The following is a 27,383-nucleotide window of genomic DNA, read 5'->3' on the forward strand; positions in this document are numbered from 1 at the left end:
GGGTTATTATGAGGCTAAAATACGCTAATGCCTGAAAGACACCGAGCACAGTGCCTGGCACACAGTAAGACTCAAAAGACATCAACTATGGTGGTGGTTTTAATTACTCAAGCCTGGGGGTCAGCAAGCTTTATCGGTAAACATTTTAGACTTTGTGGGCCTGTTAACACAGTACCTGTTAGAACTACTCAACCCTATTGTCATACAGTGAAAGCAGCCATAGACAGTATGTTAAGGAGTGTAGCTGTGCACCAATAAAAGTCCATTTACAAACAGTGATTGGGAAACTTTATATAAATTTCACATGCACAGAAAATTATTTTTTTTTGACTTTTTCCCCACGCACTTAAAAATGTAAAAACCATTCTTAATTCACAGGCTGTACAAAAACAGGCACTGGGCTGGATTTGGTCCACAGGCTATAGTTTGCCTACCCCTGATCAAGCCTCATGAAAGGGCTGACACTTCCTTTCATGGATTTTGCCTCAAAGGGAAATCCAGTTGGTGGGTCCATAATACCATAATTCAGTGTCTACTTCAAGCCTGACGACCTTTAACAAGTGTCCAGACCAACCCAAGGACGGCAAAAATCTCATAAAAGAAAAACAATACCTACAATTTACATGTGTCCAAGATAAGAAACAGAAAAGAAAATCCGTTCCTTAAATGTACGATCGCCCTGTGTTTTGTAGACAAAGGCAAGCTGTTTCCACAGGTGCAAGAATTAGCAATGTGTGTACTTCACTTCTCAGGGCTGTATACAGAGACACCCGGCTGTAGGAAACGTCACAGAGGGTCACAACACCCCTAAGTTTTATACATAGGGGGTGAGAGAAAACAGAATGCATGGCGAGTGAAGTAGGCTGGGGAAAATGAGGGTGGGCAGGAGACACCTGCAAGAAAACAGGCCAAGTCCCACCCCCCGTGGAAATCAAATTGCAGATGATTGTTTATACAACAGTTAGGGACCCCAAGTAATGCCACATAATTTCTAATTCCCGCCTCTCCTTGCCTCCTCCCAAACTTCCTCAGTATTTGCAGATGGAAATAGGACTTTGTGCTTTACTTTCCACTGTAATCTAGGAAGGTTTTCATTCTCTAGTTCATATCAAATTCCTCTCAGGCCAGACATTCTTTCTCTAATGGTATAAAAAGGCCATAATCTAGATACACTGCAATTAATAATTAAACTTGTTTCCCTTGACGCAGAGGAAATGCAAAGACTTTCTTATAAAGCCATTCCAAGAAACAAATCTGTTCTTGTACATCTTTTTAAAACTATACACACTACTATATATATAAAATAGAACCAACAAGGACCTACTGTATAGCACAGGGAACTATACTCAATATTTTGTAATAACCTGTGAGGGAAAAGAATCTGAAAAAAAAATAGATATGTATGTATAACTGAATCACTTTGCTGTACACCTGAAACTAACACAACATTGTAAATCAACTATACTTCAATAAAAAAATAAATTTAAACAAAACTGTGTTATCCATGTCCTGCTCTCATTATTGGATGAAGAACCTGCTAATCCTGCCTGACTGAACTGTTGAGCGGCCCTCAAGGTCGGACGTCATAATAATGTCCTCTAGCTTGGCGGGGACTCTCCCCAGGAGAAGCACAGCTCAGTCACGGACGTATATATAGTTCAAGTCATCAATAACCTGCTGGCTCCCTGCTGAACTGCCTCTCTGTTTTAACTGCTACCCAATGTGAAAAGAAAGCAAGGCTTCTTTGGAAAGGAAAAAGTGAGGAGCTGGGATCTAGGAAGGAACCTTGGCCAGGATTTACCTTGGCAGGGAGGGAGCGCCCAATCCTCCCTCCCTGCCCATCCGGAAGCACAAGTCCAAGGTCAAAGAACCTGGCATTTTCTTTTGTCTTTCCCCTACCACGTGGCGTGGCACTGGTACTCTCCAAAGGGATACAAGCCACCGCTCTGTCATATGGATCTTCAGTCTCAGACCTTGTCATATGGATCAAGGGCATAAACTCCATCACTTTCTAGTCCCACTGGGGGCCCAGTTCACCACCCCAGCTCCTGGCCTGAATCCCGATCCACATCCCATCTTGCCCCAGCAGAGCCTCTCCACCCGTGACTGGAAGCAGGAAGGCACAAGACTCTCATCCTTTCAAAGACTCAATAGTATTTAAAGTTGGAAAGGACTGAGAGATGATACAGTCCCATGGTTTTAGAGCCACAAAATACTTTCTCTAAAGACCTGGTCCTGATCCTCGGGGCCCTGCCAACTTGCCTGCCTCTCACTTTGCTGGACCTGACGCAACTCTTCAGAATACCTGGAGCTCTTGTGGCCTCTGTGGCCATATCTAGTCCAGATCACCAGTGTATAGACAATGAAACAGGGCTGGTGAGGTGACGTAACTCCCCTGATGCCGTACAACTAGCTAGTGGCAAAGCCTGACCCTGAGTGCACTCCTCTCTCCGTTTGGCCCCTGCCCTCTGTGCACAGGCAGACCTGGGGAGCCGTCTTTGCAGGCTGCCTGGGTTTCATTATGACTGCATTAGTTCTCTGGAGACTGTTCCCCAACAGAAACGACTGAAAATACAAACACAGGTGTAGGTCTTGTCAAGTGAAAACAGAAAACTATATTGAGGAATAACAAACAGCTCTCATACTACAGCTGGTCTGCTTGAAGAGTTAAAGGTTCAGAGTTTATGAATATGCAGACCTTGCAGTCAAACAGCAGGAATTCCCAAGATAGCAGAAAAACAGGAACCCGCCACAAAGGATGAGAGTACTAAAAGGTTAAAATGCCAGGCCATCCACTCGGCAAAGGGCAGGGAAAAACTAAACCATGACATCCTGTTAGAGCGGGATTCATAGAGAAGGCAGGCACCTGGGAATAGAAAGGAAAAAAAAGAAAAGAAAAGATACAAGAGGTAATAGAGGATATTTACCAACTTTGCACAGTTAAGAAGCTGCATATCTTCAGAATGACCTTGACAATAAAAACCTGACACTAAAACAAACACAGAAGAGTGGAAGTTAAATCATTAGCTGTTGTATAGACTGCATATGAAGCCTTTTCAGCTAGTCAAATTTGAGAGTAGGGTAAAGTGATAAAAGCACACAGGTTTACTCAAAAGAGCGTGAGCGTACTGTTGACATCAGATGGCCAGTGTGTTCTGGCCCTTCTCTTTTCTGTTCCCTGATGGGCCCCGGTAGAATTTCCATTCTATTTTTAAAAAGGTATTAACACATGTTTGTTTGTCCTCGGAAATGGAAATAGAAGAACCCAGTCTTAATTTAGACTTGCCCATAAAGCTGATTCATGATAAAAACAGGTTTTATTTCTATTTTTCTTTTTATTCTAACAGTCAGGGCTCTCCTAGCAGCATCCTGGGACCTTTCTTCAGCCTTCCTGTGCCCTCAGGCTCCTGCTCTTCCCTCCACTATTTCTGGCTTTTCAATAACCAGTCAACCGCGGGCTTCCCTGGTGGCGCAGTGGTTGAGAGTCCGCCTGCCAATGCAGGGGACACGGGTTCGTGCCCCGGTCCGGGAAGATCCCACATGCCGCGGAGCGGCTGGGCCCGTGAGCCATAGCCACTGAGCCTGCGTGTCCAGAGCCTGTGCTCCGCAACGGGAGAGACCACAACAGTGAGAGACCCGCGTACCGGAAAAAAAAAAAAAAAAAAAAAAGAACCAGTCAACCGGGAATTCCCTGGCCATCCAGTCATTAGGACTCCGTGCTTCCACTGCCCGGGTTCGATCCCCAGTCAGGGAACTAAGATTCTGCAAGCCGCGTGGTATAGCCAAAAAACAAAACAAAACAAAAGGACCAGTCAACCCATTACTTCAAGTCCACTGAGATCTCAAGTCCAGAGAAAGAGGCTGCCTCTCGTTAGTAAGTGGCAAAATGACTGTGTCTTCACGAGGGACGACTCTCTGTGCCTACCGTCCCACTGCTCCCAGCCCCCCACCCCAGGTGCAAGGCTGGTTCTCTGCCCAAATGATGCCTCCTCCCTGAGGCCTCCCCTGACCCTCTCATTGTAAGTGGGTGTCCGCCCCTTTGTTTTTTAGCACTTTACCCTGTTGGAATCCTGTATGACAATTGGGACCGCTTGTAATGACATATCTTTTTGCACACTTGGTTAGAGCTGTCTTCCCCACCAACCTGTAAACCCCATGGGGACAGGGTCCTACCCCAAGGATGCCACAAGTGCACATGCAGTCCTGGCACGTGGCTTCCAATAGCGCACGAGGCAGACCCACCAAGAGTCGGCCAGCCTGCATGTTCCCCGGGCTGGACGAGTGCGCCTAGGAGAACACAGTCTCACTTGGCCAGGTTCTCCTGTAAAACACCTCCAGAAATACTTGTTATGATTGAACCTCCACTAAAGATAACTTTGAGCTTTATTTGTAGAAGGGATCTGCTAGGAAAATGGTGTAAGCAAGACGATCAGGGCAGTGTAACCTGCTTAAGAGTTACATTCCAGGAAAAGGTGTTCGTACCACTTACTGAAAATGTTTTCATCCGGTAAAGGTATGCTTTATAACACACTTACATGGGTGCTGGATAAGTGTAAATCTTGGAAGTCAGAAAAATAAACAGGGTTTTCAATATTCTGTAACTCACTCTTGCTTTTTCATGTATTCTGAATTAGTAAGCCCTCACAATACGTAGAGTCCTAGAAGCGACAGAGAAAAGGATACCTTTTACTCCCAGACTAAGTCCTTTCACAGTGGGTGAAGGTAGCCTATTAAAAGTTATTTGATATTCTTTTTTTTTTAAGTAAGAGAAAAATACTGCTTATGCAAATACGTCGTTTTGAAAGAGTAGCTCAAACTACAATGTAAAACCTCTTCCTTCAAATAGGGAGCCTAAAACCATATTGGAAAGAAAACACTACCAAATAAGATGTGTCTCTTTATTTTTGTTGCTTGGCCTTAAGTATCTGCCATCTTATTAAAGGGAAACCTTTCCAAAAATAGCTTCGCAATCCTTATGCACAGTTTGGCAGTAATAATCTTTTATATTTAATTCAAATAAGGAATTATGGATGTGATTTTCAGCTTTTTTTAGTGATCCTATCTGTCACTGCAGGAAGTTCAGATGCTCTCATGCACGGACATTTTATGTTTCTCTAAAATTCTGCTTCTGATTAAGCCAAAGATGAACAAGGGAGATATTACCTGATTAACAGTCATGCTATTTGTTGAAGAGGAAAGTGGAGAGAAGAGAAAAGGAGAGAGGACCAGGAGAAGGCCACTGATTCCTGACATGCATTTATCCCTTCCAACCCTCCACTTTCACTCAACAATGTTACTGCTTTACCAGGCAGCACTTCTGCACAGAAGGGGAAGTCAAAGCAGTATGATGGTGATTCTTTGACGATTACAAATAAGGAGATAACTTTTTCTCTAGATCAAAAGGGACTAGAAAGAGAATATGAAAACAGAAAGGCAAAAGAAAAAGAGAGCTGCCTATAGGATAAAAATCTCTAGAACAATTAATCAAAGCCAGAGTTACTTTCTGGGACTTCCCTGGTGCTCCACTGGGTAAGACTCCGCACTCCCAATGCAGGGGGCTTGGGTTCGATCCCTGGTCGGGGAACTCGATCCCATATGCATACTGCAAGTAAGGAGTCTGCACACCACAACTAAAAGATCCCACAACTAAGACCTGGTGCAGCCAAAATAAATAAATAAATAAATATAAATATAAATATATATATATATAAGCCACTGCTATTTTCTAACTGGGAGATTGAGCACTAATCTCACTATGAGGACCCCACCTTCATGACCTCATCTACCCTAATTACCTCCCAAAGGCCCCATCTACAAATGAATACCATCATATTGGAAGGTCACAGCTTCAACATCTGAACTTTGGGGCAATCAAACATTCAGTCCATTACAAGAGCCTTTAGGTTTTGGTACAAGAGGGTCTGGACCTCTTTGGCCTCTGTGACCTCATATCCTGGTCCCCCCTGCGGTGACTAGAGCATTGAAACCACTCCAGGTCACTGTACACACTAAGATCCCATGACTAACCTTGGGACACTTAAGGCCAGCTGCTGCAATGCACGTAATTGGGGCTGGAATTGCTGTACTTATTGGCTCCAGGCTTGCCCTCCAACAAGTCTTCTATGAAGGATTTTAACTGCACTCATTCTAGGCCTCCAGAGAGTCCTGAGTTATTCCTCTCCCTGTGTCTTTTAAACCTTTGTGCTTTTATACATGCTTTCCCTCTGCCTGGAATCCAATCCTTTTCTTCTCTTGCTAGAGATTCAATTGATATATCACCTCTATTCTGAAAACTGTCCCAATAGCCCTTTCACTCAGGCAAGGTATTCATCCCTCCTTGTATGTACTACTATTGCTGTACTTATCACCCTCTGCAGCAATTATTAGTTTAAATGTCTGCCCCTCCTACTAGAGAGTGAGCTCCGGGACCGGGCCTTACCTGTCTTTTTTTTTTGCGCTACCCGGGCCTCTCACTGTTGTGGCCTCTCCACTTGTGGAGCACAGGCTCCGCACGCGCAGCCTCAGCGGCCATGGCTCACGGGCCTAGCCGCTCCGCGGCATGTGGGATCTTCCCGGACCGGGGCATGAACCCACGTCCCCTGCATCGGCAAGCGGACTCTCAACCACTGCGCCACCAGGGAAGCCCCCTCACCTGTCTTTTTATCCCTGGATATAGCAGGGTCTAGATGTAAGTAAGTGCTCAGTAAATAACACTCACTTATTCTATGTATATTACTTTTCCCTTACACACATTTTGGTTCATGGTATGTGAATGGCAAGGGAACTCACATTTATTTAGCACCTACTATGTACCAGGTTCTATGTTAAATACCCCATTTTATTCTCAAGACAAATTTGTAAGATAGGAATCATTGGTTTGAATAAAATGGAGACCAAAGAACCATCTTATTAGAAATAAGAGAAGAGTATTTATTCAAAATGTCTAGGGACCTACCTAATCTATTTTGGATTGATAATATTTCTGGAGCTTAGTTATCTTAACTCTAAAAGAGCAGTGATTGGGGCTTCCCTGGTGGCTCAGTGGTTGGGAATCCGCCTGCCGATGCAGGGGACATGGGTTCGTGTCCCGGTCTGGGAGGATCCCGCATGCCGCGGAGTGGCTGGGCCCGTGAGCCATGGCCACTGGGCCGGTGCGTCCCGAGCCTGCGCTCTGCAACGGGAGAGGCCACAACAGTGAGAGGCCCGCGTACTGCCAAAAAAAAAAAAAAAGCAGTGATTGAAAATGGGGCTTTACAATCCCACTCCTAGGCATGTATCCAGACAAAACTATAATTCGAAAATATACATGCACCCCTATGTTCACTGCAGCACTATTTACAATAGCCAAGACACAGAAACAACCTAAATGTCCACTGACATAAAGAAGATATGGTATATATACATAATGGAATATTACTCAGCCATTAAAAAGAATGAAATAATGCCATCTGCAGCAACATGGATGAACCTAGAGATTATCATACTAAGTGAAGTACGTCAGAAAGAGAAAGACAAATACTATATGATATCACTTACATGTGAAATCTAAACTATGACACAAATAGCATATCTATGAAACAGAAACAGACTCACAGATAAAGAGAACAGACTTGTGGTTGTGAAGGGGTGGGGTGGGAGAGGGAAGGATTAGAAATTCGGGATTAGCAGATACAAACTATTATATACAGGATGGATAAATGACAAGGTCCTAGTATATAGCACAGGGAACGAACTATATTGAATATCCTGTGATAAATCATAAAAGAAAAGAATATGAACAAGAATGTATACATATGTATAACTGAATCACTTTGCTGTACAGCAGAAGTTAACACAATATTGTAAGTCAACTATACTTCAATAAAATTTTTTAAATGGTGCTTTAACAAGTACCATGTGTTATATGAATGATTGAAATTTAACATTGAGCATAGCCTGGACCTACCAAAACATGTAAATGACCAAGAACCACCCAACTTGGCATTGACAGCAAGAACACCCTGATGTTAGTGGAGCGGTCCACCATGGTCCAGTTTACCCTGTATTCAGTGGATTGTGCTGTTGCAACACCACCCACTAGTCCTTTGAAGCTGGTGGATCACAGCATCCCCACTCACATTGTTCCTCAGCGCAAATGTTCTTCAATGATCACACTGGCATGATTTTTAAAACTGGATGAAAAAAATTCTTTAAAAATAATGCCACTGTTTGGATACTTCTGGTGTTCAGATGCCAAGAGAAATGACCTTTTATTGTTCTGATTTTGTGGTTTTCTAGGACTAACGTCAAAAGCGCACGGAAGTCATGGTTTGGTTATCATCAATATACTCCACATGTCTCTCCTGTCAGTAAGGGCAGATGTGATATTTCACAACAGCGAACTCATTATCTTTACCTCCAGGAAATCTGCTTAGGTGTAAATTGTGAAATGTGTTATGCCACATAGCATGCCTTAATAATTTCGGAAGTTAGGAGCCGTCAAAACACATACACAACTGAGAACTGGCAAACTTTCCCTAAAAACTGTTGTGTTAATTTGGTTTGTCAACTTGTTCCTGAGTACTGTTTGGACTCAGACACACAAAACCTACAGCCACCACCACCTTAAGGCTCACAGTTACTCAGGGGTTAGATGGAAAGAGGGACAGAAGCACAAATAAAGGTCAGAAGGTCCAACTGCCTGGCCCTTTTGCTTAGAGGAAGGAAGTTCAGTTTCATGTGTAAAGAAACTGAGCTTTAGACTGTCTGGACCCAGGACCAGCTCTGAAGGTCATTCCACGGCCCCCCGCACCACCATGGCAGATGGCCCATCACACACCTCAAACTTCGCACAACCAGGGAAGCTGCAGAGCACAGAGGGATGGCGTTGGAGAACAAACTACCAATGGACCTTCTCGTCTTTGAAAAAAGAAATAAAATTAGGTTTCAATGTTTGTAAGCCCATTCATAGACTGTCCTGATCCTCCAGTTTTTTGCTTGATAACGTAGAGTACATACGTATATATATAGATATACAACTACCACCCACCAATGTGTATGTGTATTTACATCCTCACATTTCATATACTTTGACTCTTCGTTTTATTAGTATGTACACTCCTAAGTCACTAAGAACCATAAACACTGGACTTGAAGGTATATTAATTCTAAAAGAAACCAAACCACTAATTAATCATTAATTCCTCAAACATGCTTACTGATACCTGGTACAATGTGGTTATAACACAGTGCCAATGTACAGTTAAATGAATTATATTTAAGAATCAAAGGGCAAGGAAGGGTTAAACTCTAATCTCTCCTACCCCAACCCCCAGAGTTAAAGCAGCAAGCAGAAAGGAGAGCCAGATCTGGTTGATTTTCAGTTCTGTTCGTTTCCTTACTTATGAGAAACGACAAGTAACGTGATGTTCCAGACGCTGGAAAGTTCACATAGACGTTTAAGACACAATTCTAGGACTCAAAACACTTTCCGTCAAAACCAAATATGTAAATAAGTTGCTGGATAGAGGACCATCTTCTCCAGGAGAGAAGACCGTAGCAGATTGCAGAGGGTGCAGAGGGGGATGGAGGAAAGTTACTTTGGGTCATTAAAAACTGGATCAGAAAGGTTCTGGAATTGTCATATACTAGCATTGAAGAGGGCTTCACAGGGTTTGTGGGGCCCACTCCACAGGGAGGGAAAACAGCCTGTTTTTCCATGGTTAAGGCAGAGAAAGATAGAGAGGTCTGGAACACTAAATAGAGGCCATCTTGTGGGCAGTCCTAACTGCCAGCGTTAACTGCCAGAGTGCAGTGACCAGAGCAGTTTGAGAAGCACAGGGGAATGACAGAACTCTAAGAGAACTAATCTGGTTGCAATTAACAGAATGAATTTCCTGAAAGAGAGACGGCAGGAACACCAGTCAGGAAGTAATTACAGCAGTTTGCTCATGCATCCATTCATTGATCGAGGATACATTTATTGATCATGTAATATATTTTCAGGCATCTGCACTCGCTGAGGGAGACTGGGATACGGCGGTGAACAAGACACAGAGCCCTCAGGACTTAGAATCCAGGGAGAAAAAAGGCATCACAGTTCAGGAGGCAAGAACTCTGATGGAGCTGAGCACAGGGTGCCCTGGAAGGTGACCCTTGGGTTGAATCTTAAGGGTTAGGTAGGGGTTGGTCAAGGGAAGAAGAGTGGGAAGGGTAACTGGTCAGAAGGGACAGCTGGTACAAAAACACTGATCTTGGACAACCTGACACATTCCGGTCTGCGAGAGGCTCTGGTCCAGAAGGATGTGAACTGAACCTTTTATTATTTATTAAAAATAATTATATTAAATAAACTAACAATCACAGCCATTTATTCATTAAGTACTTACTATGCACCAGGCACTATTCTTTACACTGTTAATTTAATCCTCACAACTCTATGAGGCAGACATTGCTATTCCCATTTTACAGATGCACAAACTGACTTCAAGGGCCTCAGAAATTTGCTTCTCAGAATCACACAGCTATTGGGATTAACATATACACACTACTATATGTAAAACATATAATCAACAAGGACCTACTGTATAGCACAGGGAACTCTACTCAACACTCTGTAATGGCCTATATGGGAAAAGAATCTGAAAAGAGATAGATATATGTGTATGTATAACTGAATCACTTTGCTGTACACCTGAAACTAACACAACGTTGTAACTCAATTATACTCCAATATAAAATAGAAATTTTAAAAAACCATAAAGCAACCAGGACTAAAATAAAAATTCTTTTTAGTACTTAAAAAAAAGAATCACACAGCTATTAACTATTGATCAGGCGATTCAAACCTAAAACTTTCTCTCTTGAAAATTAACCTTGAGCTCTGAAAAGACAAGCAAGAGCTATACAACAGAAAGATGGAGCAAGCATTCCAGGCAGAGGAAACCTCAAGGCATGCGTGTGTGGGCCACCAAGCAGTTTGGAATGATCAGAGAGGGAGGCACAAGGCTTGGGTGGGAGAGATGAGGGTGCAGAGGCAGTCAGAGGCCAGGCCACGGTGGACCTCGCTTTGTAGGCTGAAGGGTGTGAACTTTAACTTGGAACCCGCGAAGAGCCATCGAAGACTTCCATGAAAGGCTGGAGGAGACAGACACATGCGCGCCGAGGTGTGGTGAGCGGGGAAAGACTGCTGGCAGAATCTCACTAATCCAGCGAGTCTCGGTGGTGACCACGCTCGGAATTCTTTTCCTAGAAGAATTAGTAAGACGATGCTCAGACAGCCTAGGTGAGAGGGCAGTGAGGGCATCTCTCATAGAAAAGTGGACTCCATAGCAGAGGGCTCTGTGTGCTTGGGGGGGGGGGATGGGTCGGTGGGAGGGGGTGGATTGGAGAGAGAAGGTGCTGATGAGTTGTGTTCAAGTTTGGACTGTTGGGTTCACAGTTCTAGTCTCAGAAGAAAGGTCTGGGTAGGAAACAGAGGTTTGGGCTATTGATCTGGTCAGGAAAAGAAATCATCATCATAAGCATGGACTATTAATCAGGTACAGTCCACAATGCTTTCCATGTATTTTCTCTGTAATCCTTTCAACAACCATATGAAATAGATATTGTTATTTCCCCCATTTTACAGACTATGGCTCCAACTAAGCCACGAGGACATTAAATGACCTGCCTAGGGCCACACTATTAGTAAAGGACCCATACACCACACCTCAATTTCTCACACATTTGTGAATGTGATCCACAATAGAAACACGTTTTACATTGCCGTCCAGTCCAGAAATGTGTATTTCACTGAATCAAAAGTTGCCTGAGACCACACTTAGCCCCCTGCTGCCTTCTATTCTATTCCATATTTTAAATAGGCTGCTGGCAACCCACAACTTGATTCACAACCTGCTTGTGGAACCCACAGTTTGAGAACGGCTGTCCAACTCCTCCTACCTCCCTTGCCTGAACTCGGTGACAGTGGTGGGACCTCAAAGGTGAGGAGAGATGTGAGCGACATCATAGACCACAGGAGGGAACTTCACTGCAGGGTGATTTAAGCCAAAAGTATAACAGGATGAGAAGTGAATCTCTTTTGCCAAATTTCACCCTGAGGACCTGTCTGTGGAAGCTAGCCCTTCGGCAGTGAGCTGTTCACTGCCTGTCACACGCATTTATGGGGATGGAAGCCTTTTTTGCTGCCAAGTGTTTGCACTGTATGGTTCAGGAAAAGATGCAGATGCACTTTGGAGAATATTGAAGTTGTTAGTTCTAAAATTGCTACAGTTTTCCGTGGCAGCAGAATGTGGGCTCACAGCCCAAAGCAAACCAAATTCCTGCAGACAGTAACTGCAATAGGAAACAATACCTCCAAGGCGGAAGTTATGGAATATGGCAGTGAACATCTTGCTCAGCAGGAAATGATTCTGCTGGCAGGACTTTAGGAATCCACCGCCAAAATATATCATAGACCCTGAACGTATGCACTCTCCCTGCTGCCTCATAGGAAGAGGGGAGATGTTCCTTTTCACTAGAATTGACCTGTTCTTAGTGGCCTCCAGGGTCTCACTCCCTCAGTTAACCCTTCCTTCCTCTTTAGCGCCACCTATTTCTCCTATAACATAACTTCCCTCCCTTCTGACTTCAAATACACGCTAGTTTCCTCTCCAAAAGTCCCTCGGCACGTAGGAATGTTGGGGGAGCTGCAACTGCTCTCCATGTTGGTAGTGGTGGTGGTTACACGACTGTGTGTACGGTCAAAACTCAGAGAACTGAACACCAGGAAGGGTGAATTTTACGATTTGTAAACGGTATCTTTAAGAAAACATGACTTCAGAATAACTCCCCCGTTTCTGAATCTTGCCACCCTATGGGTACGTCCTCTTTTTTCCTTCCTCCCTTTCCCCACACTTGCTCTCCCCGTGGTCTTCATTTGAGCTAAAACCCAAGTCTTCCCCCAGGTCACCACCCCAACTGCTTCCGCCCCCAGTTCTCTTCCTATTCCCTTCCCACCCTCTATAGCTCCTGAAACTGCCACTAGAAACTCTTTTAATTCAGAACTTCGCTATCCCTCCTCTACCTCTTTAAACGCTGCTGCTCTGACGTCCTAGCAATCCTGACTCTGGGAATTTGCCAAAATTCCAAGCCCACTGCCTTCCCCTTCTGTATTCTCTCCCTCGGAGATCTCGCCCACTCTTGTGGATTACAGGACAGCTTGAGTGCCTCTGACTCCCAAACCTATGTCTACAGAGAGGACAGCTGGCTCGGGCTCCCAGTGACCCAGTGGCCATCTCCACTATGTCACCGCCTCAAATTCAGCACGTGCAGCTGCCTTTGCCAGCTGCCCTCACTGGTGTGGATGACTTCACCGTTGGTCTTTCTCCCAGGCCAGAAACCCTGGGATTCCAGACACAGTCATCGAGATCAAAGCAGGTAGCACAGCGGAAATGCTGTTGTGAACTGCCGTGTTCTAGACTGATTATCATTTCTACTCCTGAAATCTTTTCAACCACTCCTTTGAAATGTCTGTAGATTTCACCTGTTTTTTTCTCCATCCTCTGCTGCCAGCCTACAGCTCCCTCCCTTCCCTCCAGTGTACTCTGTATTCTGTTGTTTGTCTATCTTTACTGAAACAACCTTTCCCCCTCTTACTCTGCAGCTCAGGACTCTTTAAAAGCTCCTGTCATGGGCTGAATTATGTCCCCCCGCCCCGCCACGGAAAAACAAAGATGTGCTGAAGTCCCCCAGTGCCTCAGAAAGAGCCTTAGTTAGAAACAGGTCTTCACAGAGGTGATCAAGTGAAAATGAGGTCATTAGGGTGAACCCTAATGCAATATGACTGGTGTCCTTATAAAAAAAAAAAGGAAATTTGGATACAGAGAAGGAAGACGACATGAACAGGGAAAAGACCATCTACAAGCCAAGGAATGCCTGAAGCCACCGGAAGCTAGGAGACAGGCATAGAACAACTTCCTCCCAGCCCTCAAAAGCAGCCAACTCTGCCCACACATGTTATGGGCGAAAACATCAGTCCATGTTTCTCCGTTTGGCCCTCAAGATCTCTGATCTGGTCCCATCTTCCCCATTCAACCGTAATTCCCGCGACTTCCCTACTTAGACCTTCTGGTCAGTCCCTCCTCCAATCAGATGTGTCTCCCTCTAATCTACATCTGGCAATGGCTCTCCGCCTTTACTTGGGATGTCCCCAACAGCCTATTATACCCCACCCACTTCTTTCTCCCATCTAAACCTCGCACATTCTTTAAGCTCAAACTTCAGTCCCTCTTCCTCCATTACACTGTCACTATTGTTTTCTCTCCCTTCTCTGAACTGTCAATGTACTAATCGTCTGTATCCTATGAATTGACAACTGATCGTGTCTCGTTCACATAGTTCCTTAATGGTTTCTTGTGTAAAAGTCTCGGGTCTTGAGTTAAATTTTAAGTCCCCATTGGAAACCACTTTTCCGAACACCTTTGGAAAAGTGGTTTCCGATTTGTTTTCTCAGTAAAACATCCTTTCGTCCAGAGCTTCCCACAATTCTTGTATTATTTTATCACATAACATCCGATCAAATATTACTGAGTGTCATTTGGGTTAGCGAGAAGGACATCCAAGCTGTGATTCCTAACTCTTCCTTTCCTGGAAAAGTCACTGGACTTCCCGGAGCCTTACTTTCCTCACCTCTAAAATGTTACTTCTCAGAGTCATTGTAAAGATAAGTGGAACCATTTATGTGAAAGTGATTTTTAAAAGGTAAAGATTTGCTCAAATGTGAGATTAAATCATTATTATCACCTCAGTGGCAAGTTAGCTGACCTAGTTAGCTGCCTTGCTGAAGAAATTATGGGTTTGAGTCAAGTGAGCTGGTTCTTCTAGATTCGTGCCACCTGGGCCAATAAATTTCACGACTAATAGAGTGGGAAGAAGGATGGAGAAAACCGCAAAGCACATCCAGTGGGTCGGCAGGGTTACCTTCATAAAGAAAAGATAGATAGCGTGCAGTCACCTCAATCTACCTGAAGGCATGCAGTACCCCAGGCTCTCGGAAGACGTAACTGACGGTCCCTGATACCATCAGCTCTGGTGCCATAAATCTGCACGTAATATATTATGCTGAAGTCAACAGGTTTAATGTTTTGTTCTGGTTTTATTTGGTGATTTAATTCTACTGGTTTTATGACTGAAAACTAAACAAGAACTGCTAAATATGCCTGAAATACAAAAAGCAAGTCAACCTCTGTCAATTTTGAATCTCAATTTGGTTCATCCCATGAGCATATCGAATCAAAGAAGAGCCAAGCTCTCTCCAATTTCCAAAGAAGACAAGCTTTAGTGGTATATGGAGTTGACGTGTTTGGTAAGTATTCACATCCCCAAACCACCAAACTTTCCCCAGCCATATGAATTTAGACTTGTTGTTTTTCTCAATTTAAATGTTGCTTTTTTTAAAGGGGTTAAATTAACTTTTTTTCTTTTACTTCACTTTGGTACTTGTTCCAAAAACTTTAAAGCCTGGCCAATAATTTTGAGTGAATTAACTGATCCGTCTTAAGTTGTGGATGCCAAATACAGCCTGCATGTTAAGAATGTACGTGTTGTAGCAGTTTTTATGTGTAGAATTCAGAAAGCTGAGCCTTGGGTCTCTACGTCCTGGAAGATACATCTAGGAGACAAGCAGGAGGTCTGAGTGTCTCCACTGGGATTGACTCCCTCCCTCTGGTCTGCTGGTGACCTCCTGTCCCCACGGACCACCTATGGACAGATTCTAGCTCAACAGCTGAATAATGCAGACTGAAGACTAAAGGACTCGTAGAGAGACCTGGCAGCACTTTGGTGAATGTCTTTACCCAAGGGACCTGATGAAGAGGAAATGGTTTGGGAAAAATATCTAAGAAAGGAAATCTATTCAGTTCTATTTAGATTTAGTTCTAGCAAGGAGCATCCTGTGTGGAATAAGCCCCGAACATGCTAAGAATATCTTGCCCTGCATTACAAATTGAAAACCAGCTCCCATGCAGATGGAATTCAGAATTTTATAACTCAACAAATCTAGCCCCCTCCCATTACAGAAACTGCTTTTAACTATTCAAAGCAAATTCTTAATTATTCTTGACATGTAAAGGCTTTTTTAGAAAGTAGTATGAATTTGATCTGTGATAGATGCTTATTAAAAATTCAGAAGCTTTGTTTAAGCATTTCCTCAAGTAAAAGCCTTATAGAGGAAATCCCAGACAGATCCTATTGTTTTTTTTTTCTTTTAATGACATTGTGTTAAAAATGAATAAAACATATCTTCTTCTGTGGGGTCTGTAGCTGAAGCAGAGACATTAGAATAAATGTCACAGGAAAAAGGAACGCTTGCACAGACACCCCCTCACACTCCCGCCTCTTCCCATTTCAGACTCCTAGAACTTTCCATGTTGTTTTGATGGGTGGCTTGCAGCTTCAAGTGGGTTTTTGAGCCTTCGGGCATCAATTACTTTGTACTTCAGGTTTCTGGATTGAGACGTCTGGGGAGGGAGGGGATGAAAGACAGTCAAAAGGTAATTGCTACTTGATGGCTGAAAGCAGACAAAAACAGCACGAAGACCCCAGTTAGCCTCTGCTCATCCTTCCTCTAAGCAAATGGCACCCCGTCACATTACTTCCTTGTACAACATGACTGTGTGACTTCCAGGTGACCTGGGGCAAAAGACAGCATGTGTCATCTAAGGCTCTTTTGTTGTAGAGTAGGTGGCACAACAGATTTACGGGCGTTGCTTCCCTAAAATGGAAATAGCTTTGTAAAACAAGACTTCTTTTCCGTGGCACCAGGTATCTGGAGACCAGGTTCTGTAGCTATTTGTTAAGTTTGGCTCTGATTAGTGTCCTCATTATTGGCTAAGATTTAGAAGAGAAAGGCACCTAAGTTTTGCCATTTCTGCTCTGTAGCCATCAAGACGCAAACACTCAGCCCTTTCGAGTACCTTTCTATCGTCCTCCCTTGGGTGACTCCTGATTGGTCACACTAAAAGAAGAAAGGTATCCAGGATACGTGCTCATGTTTCATAAGAGGTTCACTTTTACAGTCTCCTTCCTCGACTAATCTGGCAATTATTTTGCCTTTCATAAGCAGAATCCAATGCAGGAAGATCCAAATAAACATTTCTCCAAAGAAGACGTACAGATGGCCGAGAGGCACATTAAAAGCTGCTCAACATCACTAATTATTAGTGAAATGCAAGTCAAAACTACAATGAGGTATCACCTCACACCAGTTAGAATGGCCGTCATCAAAAAAGTCTACAAACAATAAATGCTGGAGAGGGTGTGGAGAAAAGGGAACCCTCCTACAATGCTGGTGGGAATGTAAATTAGTACAACTACTATGGAGAATAGTAGGGAGGTTCCTTAAAAAACTAAAGATAGAGCTACCATATGATCCAGCAATCCCACTCCTGGGCATATATCCAGATAAAACTATAACATGAAAAGATACATTCACCCCAATGTTCATTTCAGCACTATTCACAATAGCCAAGACATGGAAGCAACCTAAATGTCCATCAACATAGGAATGGATAAAGAAGGTGTGGTGCATATATAAAATGGAATATTACTCAGCCATAAAAAAGAATGAAATAATGCCATTTGCAGCAACATGGATGGACCTAGAGATTATCATACTAAGTGAAGTCAGACAGAGAAAGACAAGTATCATATGATATCACTTATTTGTGGAATCTGAAAAAAAATGATACAAATGAATTTATTTACAAAGCACAAACAGACTCACAGACTTAGAAAACAAACTTATGATTACCAAAGGGAAAAAGTGGGGGGAGGGATAAATTAGGAGTTTGGGATTAACATATACATACTACTATATAGATAAACAACAAGGACCTACCATATAGCACAGGGAACTCTACTCAGTATTCTGTAATAACCTATAAGGGAAAATAATCTGAAAAAGAATGGATATATATGTATGTATAACCAAATCACTTTGCTGTACACCTGAAACTGACAAAATATTGTAAAAGAACTATACTCCAATATAAAAATTTAAAAAAAAAATAAAAAAACAATGCAGGAGGTAAGCAGAGGGAGCCCTGGACATATGCTGAGCAATACTGGAGAGCCAGCTGCCCCAAATCTGCAAGGAGGTGATTCACTCACCAATACCGAGGAGATGACTGTGCACCTGCGCTGCCGCTAAAGCAAACTGTGCCACGTGAAAAGATGCTCAACATTATTAATTATTAGAAAAATGCAAATCAAAACTACAATGAGGTACCACCTCACACCAGTCAGAATGGCCATCATTAAAAAGTCTACAGGGAATTCCCTGGCAGCCCAGTGGTTAAGACGCCACGCTTTCACTGTCGAGGGGCCAGGTTTGATCCCTGGTCAGGGAACTAAGATCCCATAAGCCGTGTGGCATGGCCAAAAAAAAATTTTTAATTAAAAAATAAATTTAAAAAAGTCTACAAATAACAAATGCTGGAAAAGGTGTGGAGAAAAGGAACCCTCCTACACTGTTGGTGGGAATGTAAGTTGGTACAGCCACTATGGAAAACAGCGTGGCAGTTCCTCAGAAAACAAAAACTAGAATTACCATATGATCCAGCAATCCCACTCCTGGGCATATATACAGACAAAACTATAATTCAAAAAGATACATGCAGGGCTTCCCTGGTGGCACAGTGGTTAAGAATCCACCTGCCAATACAGGGGACACGGGTTCGAACCCTGGTCTGGGAAGATCCCACATGCCGCGGAGCAACTAAGCCCACGTGCCACAACTACTGAAGCCCACGTGCCACAACTACTGAAGCCCACGCACCTATAGCCCATGCTCTGCAACAGTACAAGCCACCGCAATGAGAAGCCTGTGCACTGCAACAAAGAGTAGCCCCCGCTCGTCACACTAGAGGAGTCCCATGTGCAGCAACGAAGACCCAATGCAGCCAAAAATAAAATAAATAAAATAAATTTATTTTAAAAAAGATACATGCACCCCCATGTTCATGGCAGCACCCCCATGTTCATGGCAGCACTATTCACAATAGCCAAGACATGGAAACAACCTAAATGCCCATCAATAGATAAATGGATAAAGAAGATGTGGTACATATATACAATGGAATACGGCACAGCCATAAAAAAGAATGAAATAATGCCATGTGCAGCAACATAGATGCAACTAGAAATTACCATACTAAGTGAAGTAAGTCAGAAAGACAAATTTCATATGATATTACTTATATGTGGAATCTAAAATATGACACAAATGAACCTATCTATGAAACAGAAATGGAATCTGGACATAGAGAACAGACTGGTAGTTGCCAAAGGGGAGGGGGTTGGAGGAGGGATGGAGTGGGAGGGTGAGGTTAGCAGAAGTAAGCTTTTATATATAGAATGGATAAACAACAAGGTCGTACTGTATAGCACAGGAAACTATATTCAATATCCTATGATAAACCATAATGAAAAGAATATTAAAAAAAGAATGTATATATATATATGTATAACTGAATCACTTTGCTATACAACAGAAATTAACACAACATTGTAAATCAACTATACTTCAATTAAAAAAATATTAAAACTAAAGCAAAGCGTGCTGTTAACCTTGAACTACACAAAAAGGGGAGGGGTCAGAACTGACCCCAAGCTTCCCTTCTTTTGAGTCCTGCAAGTTCCTGCCCTTTCTCTTCCCCATCCTGCGCCTCCAGTTCACTATCTTCATTCCCAGCAGAATTATAACTAAGGCAGCCTGCCCAGCTACAAAGACAGCTGCGCACCCTCCCATTGTGTCCAATAGTGAGGATATCCAGACAAGCTAACAAGATGCAAATCCCCTGCAATGTGGCTAATGCCTTTTTTATCCCTAAGCAAAGGCCCAGAAAATTCATTCTTTTAGGTGGTTTTATAATATAGCTTTGACACCATTGTCGAATGTGCAACACTAATTTAAATAACTTGCATGTGTTCAGCAAAAGAGACAGTTCTGTCTTTGTTTAATCTGAGAGGTTATTTTCATGATTAAGGAGACCTGATCTCGTCCTCTTAATTAAGGCAAATCTCAAGGATAGCTATGCCCCCATTATGGGTAATTTTGATGCTAGCCTGGTCACTGTCGAACTGCTTGATGGCTGGGGAAGGAATATTATAGGAATAGAGCCTGTACCGAATAGGAGTCTCCGGGATAGGTAGAAAGTGTCACTTTGTCTGCGTCGTGGTGAAGAGCCAGGAACACACTTTCTGCTGCCAAAGGAATCAACTCTCAGGTCAAGGGGACATCATGATTCCCTCAGGAATCTGAGCTGAACTACAGAGGGGGCTCCTACCACAGCCCTAGACCTGGTTTCCTAGGTAAGGAAATCAGAGAACAGGTGGGAGAAAGATGCTCGCTAATGTCTAAAGGTACCACCAAGGCTTGAAAATCCCTTCAAGGTTTATGCTCTGCCTTTTACACTATTGTACTTTTCAGATCATAAAGCAGGGGGTTTGAAACATAATATTTGTTCAATAAATTGTCTTGATGGCAGACTGGGCTGGAAACACAGCTTTCCTTTCTTCTACCTGATTGGACAGAACACTCTAAAACAAAACTGGGTCTAATCTTTCACATTTTTGGTCTTCAGTCGGATCTCTCTTTTCAAGAGTCTTAATCTGAGAACCTTTCCATGTTGTTTGCTTCCTGGTCCTCACAATCGGCATCCCTGAAGGTCAGCGATGAGAGTCCTAAAATGCTAGCTCTGATCCTAATAGGAAAGAAGCAGGTCAGCCAGACTTTATGCCTCTCTCCATACTTTGGTTTAAATCAATTACTATATGTAAACTAAAAAAGACATCCCTCCGGGCTTCCCTGGTGGCACAGTGGTTGAGAGTCCGCCTGCTGATGCAGGGGACATGGGTTCGTGCCCCGGTCCGGGAAGATCCCACGTGCCACGGAGCGGCTGGTCTGGTGAGCCATGGTCGCTGAGCCAGCACGTCCGGAGCCTGTGCTCCGCAGCGGGAGAGGCCACAACAGTGAGAGGCCCGTGTACCGCAAAAAAAAAAAAAAAAAAAAAAGACATCCCTCCAACAGCAGACATTCTGAAACCTGAAAAACATTTCTAATAAGGAAACGGTGATTTAGAAAGCTAAGCAACTCCCAGAACTCCAATTGCCTCCAGCATATTTGTACAAACTGCTCTGGTTCCAGAAGTCTGCATGTTGATTCATTTTACTGCAGTCGGGTTGGAAGAGAACCAATTTCACAACTTCTATTTGGGACCTTCTAAACTGTCATAAATTAATAAAGATGCTGACCTATACGGTGTTTTTGTCTGACTCAAGGACACGTCCTAAGCTTCCTGGCCAGCCCTTCTGCCTAAATAAATTTCATCTAGACATCCAGTATGTTATGAAAAAGAAGAAGGTATTGTAAATTCTAGGGAGAGGACATTTCTGTTCAAGGATTAAGATGAGATTCAAAGGCAGGATATGCAAAAATAATAGTTTTACATAGGAAGGAATCAGTATTCATTAAGGCAAAATATTTGCCAACAAGAGCTCAAATTCTGAGGTTGAATTTCCACTAAACTCTTTCTTTTCTATAAGTTTATTTCTTTTATTTATTTTTGGCTGCACCGTGTCTTCGTTGCTGCGCGCAGGCTTTCTCTAGTTGCGGAGAGCAGGGGCTACTCTTCGTTGCGGTGCGCCTGTTTCTCACTGCGGTGGCCTCTCTTGTTGCAGAGCATGGGCTCTAGGCACACAGGCTTCAGTAGCTGTAGCACTGGGCTCAGTAGTTGTGGCTCTCGGGCTCTAGAGCGCAGGCTCAGTAGTTGTGGCGCACAGGCTTAGTTGCTCCACAACACAGGGGATCTTCCCAGACCAGGGCTCGAACCCATGTCCCCTGCATTGGCAGGTGAATTCTTAACCACTGCACCATCAGGGAAGCCCTCCACTAAACTCTTAAAAAATACATAAGAGCTGAGTGGCTGGTAAACAGTTGGTTTAGTCTCACTAGGTTTATTCCTCTTCATTTCCCCTCCAGCTACTTATCTCAAAGGTTGCATTTACCAGTTCTTCTAAGAACAAATACTAACCATATCAAAGACCTACCATTCTCTTCCAGAGAAAATAAACTAAACTCTCAGATAAGTTGCAGTGACTTTTTCAGACCTGCCAACTGGCAGGTCAGTCTTAAGGTCTGATATCTAAGAGCATAAGAAATAATGCTGGAGACGGAGTATGCCAGTGACTCAGCCTTGACTCAGGGTTTGTAAGATAACAGTCTCAGAGAAGCCACTCAAACAGATATTCGGGAAAGTATTATATTTTTCTTATGAAACCCCCAAGGAAAACCGTCACCGTTCCTAGCTGCATCATTAGCAGCAGAAGCATACTGCCAACACCTGCCAGCATAAACCTTTAGAGCCTGTATAAATCAAGCTAAGATTGTCTCCTGCGAATTTATAATCCAAGATGGATTTTGGTATAAACCAAGCAGTGTCATTTTTAGTGGAGTAATGAGAGAAGAAGAACATGTTATCTTCCCAGATTTTAGAATTTCAGTATGGCGCTTTGAAAGGTTTTTCCAGCATTGCTGTATTACCAGATTGGGTTATCTCTGTTGAGCAGGCCAAATTCTCACCAAGCAGTGGCTGGAGAGGTGGTGAGTTACTGCTGCTCAGAAAAGGCCAAATAAACAGATCCCGTCCGAGCCCCAAGGTAAGTATCCAGCCTCTTTCTAGAGGAAGCAGTGGACAGAAACTCCAGTGGCAGAATTCAACCCTAGGACAGACCAAAGAAAAGGCCAGAGTGTGTGCTCTTAATTCTCAGGGAGACTCCTTAACCCACTTATATTCAGTGTCTTATATGCGAAGTTCTTTCTTTTTTTTTTTCTCTTTTTTAATTAATTAATTTATTTAATTTGGCCACACTGTGTCTTCATTGCTGCGCGCGGACTTTCTCTAGTTGCGGCGAGTGTGGGCTACTCTTCTTTGCGGTGCGCAGGCTTCTCATTGTGGTGGCTTCTCTTGTTGCGGAGCATGGGCTCTAGGCAGGTGGGCTTCAGTAGTTGTGGCGAACGGGCTCTAGAGCACAGGCTCAGTAGTTGTGGCGAATGGGCTTAGCTGCTCCATGGCATGTGGGATCTTCCCAGCCCAGGGCTGGAACCCGTGTCCCCTGCACTTGCAGACGGATTATTAACGACTGCGCCACCAGGGAAGCCCGCGAAGTTCTTTCCATTTGTGTTTCCATATGAAGCAGAAGTAAGCTGACCAGACAATCAGGAAACCATGCAAGTCAACATTAAAATGATGATGCAAGAAAAAGAATTCAAGATGTAGGTGCCATTATTTGCTTTTGAAAGATACAACGGAATTTCCAATGGAGGATTTAATAGACAAAGAGTTTTCCAGGGAAATAAAGGCAGGATTTGGAAAAATGTTCTGAGAATACTGATAAGGGGACACTGTCATCTAAACAAAGTTGACTCTAAAAGGTAATTATATCCTAGATTCCATGATCCAAAAGAGTGGCATGGTATGTACCTAAATAAGAGTATAGAAAATGGTAGGGAAAAAAAGGAAGGGTCCAGGGAAAAGAATGTGCAAATATGGGGGTGATCTGGTGCTATCCTCTTGTACCCAGTCCAGAATATGAATTATCTCACCATGAAGACATTTCATTAGTGTTGGTGGCCATGCCCGACTCAACCAAATCTGTGTTTATCCTAAGGGTGGAGGGAGGTAGAGTTTTTGCTTGTTTTTTTATAATTGATCCTTAATTGCTAGATATACTTAGGTTTGAAGAGGAAGGAACAAAGTAATGTGCATAATAAAGAATTCAATCAAATCCCTTGCATCTTTGGTTAAGGTTGTGGTAACCCAAGGATTCTGAGTCATTCCTGCTCTTTTGTTTCTTTCCACCGAAAGGCAGGTACTAGGTCTGCAGGGTTGAAATCACGTGGCAAACTGAGACTGGAGGTCAAGAGAGCAGGGTGGTAGTGAAACAAGCACATTACCTCTTCCACCACCACCACCACCACCACCCCCCCCGTAAAGGACTCGGAAATACAAGGAGCCGCGCAACAAGCCCATAACTGTATTCTAAAATGACTGATGGAAAAGTTACACTCCATTTTTAGAAGAAAATAGGCTAAAAACTGTCTCGTCGGGGAAAAAAGGCATTGGTGAGCATACCTACCACCCTAGGGGCTCAGCCACTCTTTGGATGGCTGGAACTCTAGGTGCTTTAAAATCAACCATTTCAAAAGCGGTTGAATCTAAAGCTGTCTCTGTTCATAAATTAAGGTTCCTGAATTCTGAGGGGAGGGGAGGGGTGAAGACCCAGTTGCCTGTGGGGTTGGATTACAGGTGGGAACCAATTTAGAGTTCATAGAAAGCTTGGGATCTGACAGGCACTTCACGCGACAAATGTTCCTCTCCACTCCCAGCCTCTTACCTAATTTGTACGCAGCATGCAGTTTTCAACATGGGGCATGCCTTTTCATAATATATCAAACCAACAAAGCCCTGAAAACCCTCAAAAATCAACATCTCTCTCCTCTAAGAACTTGGGCAGAGGATCTGAGTAGAGGCTGATTAGGAAGGAAATCGGTTTCAGTAGTTGGTTGTAGGGAAACGACCGAAATGTAAAGAGACAGAGAGAAGGAAACCCGTCTTTTCAACAATTATTACACCTACTGCTTTAAGGTTGAAGAATATCTTTTCTTTTCTATTCCCCTCAGTTGCAAAATGACGAGAAAAGCGTTTCTTCCGAAGCTTGGCGCACACTTTTCGGGACTGGCGGAGAGTCCCCGCCCCAGGAGAGCGAGGCAGGCGCCCGGCTAGCGGCCGGTCCCTGGCTCCCCCCCATGCACACCCCCGCCTTACCGACTAGGACCCGGAAGCGGAGCCTCCGGTGGCTCCGCACACCTCGGTCCACGCAAACCTTGCCCAGAGGAGAGGCTCCAGGGGGCCGGGTCGGGCCCACCTGCGCAGCCGCGCACGCACAGCCCGGGCCGCGGCCCAGCAACAACCGACTTACTAAGCGACGGCGACTTGCTCGGCGACAGAAGAGGCGCGCACTGCCCGCGGCGGGTGAAGCCGCGGCACCGCCCGGCGCTCTCGGGCTCTATGCTGAAGCCGCGAAAACCCACGAGCCAAGGAAGAGCCGCCTCCCGGCTGGATCCCGAAGAGCCTCAACTCGGTGTCCTCGCTTCCAAGAGGCGCTCGGATCGGTCACTTCCATACTGTGCTCAGGCCCAGGGCTGAGACATCTGTTTTCCATCAACCGCGCGACCGCGGCAAATCCTGGATTACGCACTGCCCAGCGCCCGCCGCGTTTCCGGCCCCCGGCGCGGCCGCTAATCTCCGCACACGCGTAAGGCAGAGCACACGCAACGCGGCGCCCGGTTCCTGACTGCTTTTCGCGCGCGCTGACTGCGGGCTCCCGCGGCCCGCCGCGGCGGAGGACCAATCGCGGTCCCCGGGCAGAAAGGTGGGCGCGGTTCTCAGAGCTACTCCAGAACACGCGTCCTCCCCCCAGCCCTGTAAACACGCTGCAAAGTCTGTGCCTTCGGGGGAATGACTTCAGTTTGCCCTGGCTGCAAAGGGCCAGTCTCCAGGACAGAATGGCTCATTACTCAGAGCAATCACAACTCCTGAAAGTGAGAGAGGAAAAAAATCTCTGCGTTTACTTTCAGTAAATTCTGACAATGAGTCAACGAGGACACAATCGTCACCGAAAATGAGGAGAAATTACTGCGTCTCAAGGTCTTATATTTTACACCGTAAAACAGGTTAGGGTAGAGAGTCTCCCCCCCTCTCTCCCCTCCCCTTCCTTCCACCTGGAAACATTTGCGTGTACCAGGCACTAGGCTGTGAAAAGAAAGTTGGAAAAAGCCTGAAGTCTCTACTCTCAAGTGCCTTACTAGTAGCGGGGCGGGGGGCGGGGAGAGAGAAAGGGGGTGGAAACCAACAATTGCAGTGCATTGTGAAATTGCTGTAATAGTCTACGCTCAGAGGGTTACTGGCACCCAGAAGCAGGTTTTGAATCATGCTGGAAATCAAGGAAGGCTTCCCAGAAGAGGCTGCGTTTGAGTTTTGAAGACTGAGCAGGCATCAGGTAGAATGAAGACAGGTAGGAGGAGATCTGAACGTCTGTATGTCAGCAGAAAGCAGGCGAAAGGTGCAAAGGTGAGAGATGGGGTTACCCAGGGTGGCAAGCAGTCAGACCATAAAGATCTTATCAGCTAAACTCCAGGATTTGACCTTTGTTTGGAAGCTATAAGGCCCCTCTGAAGAATTTTTAAAGCAGATAAGTGAGTTGATTAGATTTGTGTTTCAGAAAGATCGCTGTGGAAGGCATCTGGAAGGGAGTGGAGGTGGGTCTGGGGTGGACAGAAAAGACTCCAGAGATGGGTGAGAGGTGTAACCTTTAGTATTTGATGGCCCGTCATAAGGGGGGGAGCAGAGTTGTAGGCTGTCACTCAGGTTTCTGACAGTGGGCAATGGGGTAGATTCAGCAAGAGACAAATGAAAAAGGGGGAACAAGTGGCATCTGAGAAATGACGAGTGTGGTTTAAGAGTTTCTAGTTTCTGTGGGCTATCCACATGCAAATGTCCTAGCAGACAACACTGCCACATGGATCTATAAGGTATTTGGGGGTGTTACGGGCTAAAAACATAAATTAAGCAGTTGCCCACCTATAATAGAAGAAGATAAATACGGGGCTAAAGGATATTCACACTTGCTAGGACTGCCATAACAAAGTACCACAAACTGGGTGACTCCAACAGCAGAAATTTATTGTCCCACAGTTCTAGAGGCTGGATATCCAAGATCAGTGTGTCAATGGGGCCATGCTCCCCCGAGGGCGCCAGGGAAGGATCTGTGCCAGGACTCTCTCCTGGCTTCTAGTAGTTTCTTGGCTCGTGGCAGCAGTACTTCAATCACATGGCTTTCTCCCTGTGTGAGCGTCTGGGTCCAAATGTCCCCTTTCTATGAGAACACCAGTGATAACTCGATTAGAGGCCACCCCACTCCAGTATGATCTCATTTTAACTAATTACATCTGCCCTTATCTCTATTTCCTGTTCGGAAATTACCCTATTTGCATATAAAGTCACATTCTGAGGTACTGGCTGTTAGGATTTCAACATACGGATTTTAGGGGGACACAATTTAACCCCTAACATTCACACTGTGAATTCACAGCAGGATTGAAGGGACTTCCCCAGGGGTCCAGTGGTTAAGACTTCACCTTCCGATGCAGGGGGTGCAGGTTTGATCCCTGATCGGGGAGCTAAGATCCCACATGCCTCCTGGCCAAAAAACCAAAACATAAAACAGAAGCAATATTGTAACAAATTCAATAAAGACTAAAAAAAGAGCAGGATTGAGTTTGGAGATGGGGAGAAACACTAGTT

The 27,383-nt window shown here is 44.3% G+C and overlaps 1 protein-coding gene across 2 annotated transcripts in view; it reads right to left on the reverse strand.

Moving 5' to 3' along the window:
• The window catches only part of TRIM2 (tripartite motif containing 2), a 214,878-nt gene that overhangs the window by 172,036 nt on the left and 15,459 nt on the right, over positions 1–27,383 (reverse strand). The window contains exon 1 of one of the 2 annotated variants that reach the window (XM_079920735.1): positions 25,000–25,783. The exons of the other annotated variant lie outside the window; for it this stretch is intronic. The gene's annotated coding sequence lies outside the window, so the exon portion shown is untranslated. Of the gene's footprint in view, positions 1–24,999; positions 25,784–27,383 lie in introns of those variants that run through there. 2 annotated transcript variants of the gene reach the window in all.

The sequence above is a fragment of the Stenella coeruleoalba genome (assembly GCF_951394435.1).
Source record: "Stenella coeruleoalba genome assembly, chromosome: 4".
NCBI lineage: Eukaryota > Metazoa > Chordata > Mammalia > Artiodactyla > Delphinidae > Stenella > Stenella coeruleoalba.